The sequence below is a fragment of the Arachis duranensis genome, chromosome 2 (assembly GCF_000817695.3).
Source record: "Arachis duranensis cultivar V14167 chromosome 2, aradu.V14167.gnm2.J7QH, whole genome shotgun sequence".
NCBI classification, from domain to species: Eukaryota; Viridiplantae; Streptophyta; class Magnoliopsida; order Fabales; family Fabaceae; genus Arachis; species Arachis duranensis.
Window position 1 is genome coordinate 79,224,591 of NC_029773.3, and position 5,829 is coordinate 79,230,419.

Sequence of the window (5,829 nt, forward strand, 5' to 3'; positions counted from 1 at the left end):
GATTTAAATAGAACAGTTTAAACATTGGAGACTCAAACAGAATTCACCCCAAACGTAGGGGACCAAAATAATAGTTTACCCAATACAATAAATATACACTAAAAGTGTCATAATAATAATAAAAAAAAAGACAAATACGTCTTTGACCTTTTGATTCGTAGACATTTAAGTCTTTGAAAATTTGAAAATACATTTAAGTTCCTAACCTTTTCAAAATCTGGATATATCGATGCCTCGTATTCATTTGGGTCTGTCAAATCCAACGGAAAAATCAAACCTGACTGATTGATATGGATGCACACATGAAAGAATTTTTAAAATTGGACAAATTAGATTCAAAGATTGATGTGTCAAGATTTTGAAGAAGTTAGGGACTTAGATGTACTTTTAAATCCTTAAGAATTTAAATGTTTGCTCAGGGATCAATTTGTCTTTTTCTCTAATAATAATTAAAAAAATTTTAATTACAAATATTAAAATTCTATAACTTATACATGTTAATATTCTTATTACTACATTTAGAAAGTATCACTGCTTTGCTAGACAATACAATCTTGTTCGTTGCTCAACATCCTGTTTGAGTAGAGTCTTGTGTACATGTGATAACTCCAACAGATCCGATAATGTTTTGATATTAGGAATATTGGAAATTGGGGGAATCGGAAAAACAACTATTGCCAAAGCCATTTACAATCAAGCTCATGGTTGTTTTGAGGGTTATTGCTTCCTTCCAAATATAAGAGAATTTTGGATGCAGAGTACTAGCCAAGTTCATTTGCAAGAACAGCTTCTTTCAAACATCTTCAAAACTACAAAGATAAGGATACATAACATCGACTCTGGAAAAATTATATTGCAACAAAGACTTTGTGGCAAAAAGTTGTTTCTTATACTTGATGATGTTGATGAATTAGACCAACTAAATGCATTGTGTGGAAGTCGAGAATGGTTTGGTCCAGGTAGTAGAATAATCATCACAACAAGAAATGAACATCTTCTTAAAGTTCTTCAAGTTGATCACATTTCTAGGATGTCAAATATGGACCATCATGAATCTATTGAGCATTTTAGTTGGCATGCATTTAAACAAAAATGTCCCAAGAGAGAATTTCTTGAACTTTCTAAGAAGGTAGTTGCATATTGTGGGGGATTGCCACTAGCTCATGAGGTTATTGGGTCTTTGTTGTTTGATAGGATGGAAAATGTGTGGGAAAGTGTATTGGAGAAACTCACAAGAATTCCTAACCATGAAGTGCAAAAGAAGCTAAGAATAAGTTTTGATAGTTTAGTTGATGATACAATCAAAGAAATTTTCCTTGACATAGCATTTTTCTTTATTGGGATGAATCGAAATGATGTGATACACATTTTAGATGAATACAATGCTGAAATCGGAATAGACGTCCTTATAGATCGAAGTCTTGTGACTGTTGACAACAAAAACAAGCTTGGAATGCATGATTTGCTGCGAGATATGGGAAGAGAAATTGTTCGTGAGAAATATCCAAAAGAGCCAGAAAACCGTAGCAGGTTGGTTACAAAAGGAAGTGATTGAAGTGCTACAAACACATAATGTAAGCTAAATAAACATAATGAACCAGTATGTTATCTAAGCTACTTTTTAATTTTTTTTTTTTTATTTGTCCATTTTATTTTCACAGGGGACAAGAGCAACTGAGGGACTAGTCTTGAAGTTGACAAGAACCAATACAATTTGTTTGGAGGCTAAAGCATTTAAGGAGATGAAAAAACTCAGATTGCTTCAACTTGTTGGTGTACAACTTGGCAGAGATTTTGAATATATCTCAAGAGATTTGAGATGCCTTTATTGGCATGGATTTCCTTTGAAATACATACCACCAAACTTTTCTCAGGAAATGTAGTTTCCATTGAGTTAGAATCCAGTTGTCTCAAATTAGTGTGGAAGGAACCGCAGGTATAAATTCCTAGTTTTTGCATTATCTTTCAAAAAGGATTAGATTTCGCTGCCTACATTACACTCTGGTGAGGCACTTTTCCAAATTCTGTGTGGGATACTTCTGCTTCCAACTGTCTTTCCAGAAAGGATTATCTCACAATTTTTTTCTTTTTTCTAATTGTACTTGTTATGATTAAGCTATGCTTAAGATTTTCATAGCCTATCTTGATCATTTCTAATATAATTTATAATTCTTTTCTTCAGTTTTTGGAGAGGTTAAAAATTCTCAATCTTAGCCATTCTCAGCACTTGACACAAACACCTGACTTCTCATACTTGCCTAATCTTGAAAAGTTGTTACTCTACGACTGTCCATGTTTGACTGCAATTTCTGAAACCATTGAACATCTCAAATACATTCTTTTGATCAATTTGGAAGATTGCACAAGCCTTCATAACCTTCCAAGAAGTTTCTATAAGTTGAAATCTCTGAAAACTCTCATTATTTCGGGATGCTCAATGATTGATAACTTGGAAAATGATTTGGACCAAATGGAATCCTTGGTAACTTTGATTGCAGACAAGACTGCAATAACACAAGTGCCGTTTTCAATAGTAAGATCAAAAAGCATTGGATATGTTTCTTTGTGTGGTTATGAAGGATTCTCACGTGATGTGTTTCCTTCTCTCATTTGGTCATGGATGTCACCAACAAATAATTTCTCATCTCAAGTTGAAACATGTATGGATTTGGAACTTGTTTCCTCAGATGTAGGAAAGCTTCGAAGTTTGCAAGTGGAGTGCAACTCAGATTTTCAACTAGCTGAAGGTATGCAAGAATTTTGGACATGAAAGAGCCTAGCAGCGGAAAGGACAACAATGTCCAACACAAGAACAATATGGAAGCACTCACAACACAATATGGCAGCAACTATAACAAGCAAATATAGCAAATAAAGCAATAACAAGAACACACCAAGATTTTAACGTGGAAAACCCCCTCAATGTGAGAGGTAAAAACTACGGGTCGTCCAGACCAATGAAATAGCTCTACTATAATCAAATGAGGTATAAGAGAGTCTCAAACAAAGCACAAAAACGTGCATATAACCAGCCAAAACATCAATGCACCAAAGCTCACAAATAATAGGCAAGAAGATGAAATATACCCAAAAAACAGAGCTGATGTCGAAGCCAATTTCTCTCTCTGAAGACCTCCAATTAAAATCTCCACCATTCAGAATGAAGAACAATATGTGAAGAATCTACAGTTCAAATTTCACGTCGATCCAACGGTGAAAGAATGAGAAACGGTCGTTCTAAGATTGCTGCTCTGTGTAAAAACGGGAAACCTAATTTCTCTCTTGCGAAACCAATTTCTCCTACTGCAAACCTCCAATCAACATCTCCACCGACCAAAATGAAGAACAAAATTATAGAAACATGCAGTTTAAATTTCAAGCCGATCCAACGGTGAACAACTGAGAAACTGCCATTTGAAATTTACTGCTTTGGGCGAAAACGGGAATTCTGTTTTTCCTTCTTCTCTCTCACTTGGTGGCTATTCTCTCTCTCTCAAAAAATCTCAAAAAACTGAATTAGGGTTGTGACACTAGGGTGCAAGAATTCACCCCTAAAATTTTGGGCTTAGGCCTCACAAAGGAGAGAAAAACCCAACAGGACACTCTATATGCAACATATTACAATGAATTAGAAGCAACACCAACTACATCACAAGTCTCAAACATGGGAAGTTCATCCATAATTAGTATTTGCAATCAATTTCAAATGAATAGCTTAGTCAAGTCTCTTCTAATTGAAGTGGGAGTCAAGAACCAAGTCAGCAACATTCTTAGGGAGAGAGTTTTCAGGTATCTCTCTCAAATTTACTTTTTATAATAACGTTTAACTTAAGAGTAATATTAAAACAATTACATGATATTTACTTCAGAGATCTTAATGCCTCAAAGGTTTGGTCATTGCTATTGGCAATAGAATCCTTTGACTTTTGAGAAACCAAAGAAAAAATGTGTAGCAACTTATTGATTTCTATTTTTATTTTGGTGTATGATTATAGAAATGATAGATATATAGAGGATGTTTCTTACATATAGAGATTTTTTCATAAGGTAGATTCTATTGTGGAACCAAATCTAGTGCCTCTGTTTTTAATTAGCAACAAGAATTCAGACATTAGAACATCATTTTGTTAATCGTTTAATTAATTATTGATTTAAGATTTTATGAATTTTTCTTTTCAGAAATTGAGCACCAATGAGCATGACAATTATTTGTTGCCGGGTGACAATTATCCTGATTGGTTGACCTTCAATTCTGATGGTGCTTCTATAATTTTCAATGTCCCTCATGGGAATGGACGTGACTTGAAGACAATGACAATGTGCATTGTGTATTCTTCTTCTACAGACACCATCTCACTAAAATGTCTCAAGAATGTGTTGATAATAAATTACACAAAATCTACCATTCAAGTGTATAAGTGTGACACAATAGCTTCTCTTGAAGATGACGAGTGGCAAAGCATAATTTCAAGTTTGGAACCCGGAGACAGAGTTGAGATTGTGATTGTTGTTTATGGGACAGAATTTGTTGTGAAGAAGACATCAGTTTATCTCATATATGGTGAACCAAATAATGAAGATAGGGATGCTACCGATATGCCAGAAGATAAGAATGTTATTAGTTTCGGCAAAGCTAAAAATGTAAGTAGTTCTAACCCTATCGCACTCATTCAATAATGTGTTATTTCATGGTTAATGAGAGGAGATTATTTTATACCAATTGGCATTAGTTTTTTAATTTGTAATCCAAAGTTAATTTAACAATCCATGAACTAGTGATTCTAGTAGTTAAACATGTTTGACATGCTGAATTGCTTCAACCAGTACAAACCATTTTCTTTACTTCTTTGTGAGCTTAGAGATTTCGTGGACCTTTGTCTCTCGCCTCCGTTCTGGTCTCGCCGCTGTTCTGGATTGGCGTCGCTGGTTTTCTAATTTGGAAACATTGCCTATCTGACAAACGAAGAAGGTAACCTCATTTTAAGGTACCAACCTATACCTGCTGCTTCCTCAAATATGTATAGAACCATTTTCTTCATCAACAAAATATGTTTTGTTTTTACTATAGCTTTAAAGTTTGCAGACATGGATGCATCAAATTTTCAAATCATGAGAAGACTTTTCCATTTCTAGTGTAGTAGACCAGAAGTATCGATGAGGAAATTAAAGAGGAAGGTAGCTTGCTACGAAAACACTCAAAATTTGATCTGTTATGTGACCTTTAAAAGAAAAAAAAAATAGTTGTTGGAAAGAGCTCTTGGCAACATTAAGCATTAGAATTTTCTTCATTTTGTAATTATTCCTTTTCCTTTTGTTCACCAACACTTCTGCCATTGTTTGAATAGAATTTAACAACTGTTGCAAATCCAAATAATAATTTCCTTTTTTTAACTTATATCTATGTTATGTTTTTGAGCCTATCTCACAAACGAACAAGATAGCACCATTACACGGTACAAACCTATACCTGTTTGAGAAATGAGAATTCAGTGTTGTTGTTTGTCATCAACAAAAAGTCAAAGCAATATCTTGTTTCTATGTTTTGATTTTGAGTTTTCTGCTATGGGTTTTAACTTTTGCAACCCACTTAAATGAAGTTCGTTCTGACCAAAGAAAAAAAATAGAGAAAAAAAAGAAGATAATCGATGAAGTTTGTTGTGACTTTCTAGATCTCAATGTAGAAGACTAGAAGTATTGGTGTGTCTTACATTCTTCAAGAAAGACTCAGGCATAAAGTAATTTGTCGGTTTTGGATGATCGAAACTACAAGTTTTGAATGTTTGAAGCAAATTGAGTAATGATTAGGATTTGGGAGTCTTATTTTTGTAG

General features: G+C 34.0%; 1 pseudogene; it reads left to right on the top strand.

Moving 5' to 3' along the window:
* The first annotated feature begins 229 nt into the window (after window positions 1-229).
* Window positions 230-4,935, top strand: LOC107475274 (disease resistance protein RPV1-like; annotated as a pseudogene).
* The last annotated feature ends 894 nt before the right edge of the window (window positions 4,936-5,829 follow it).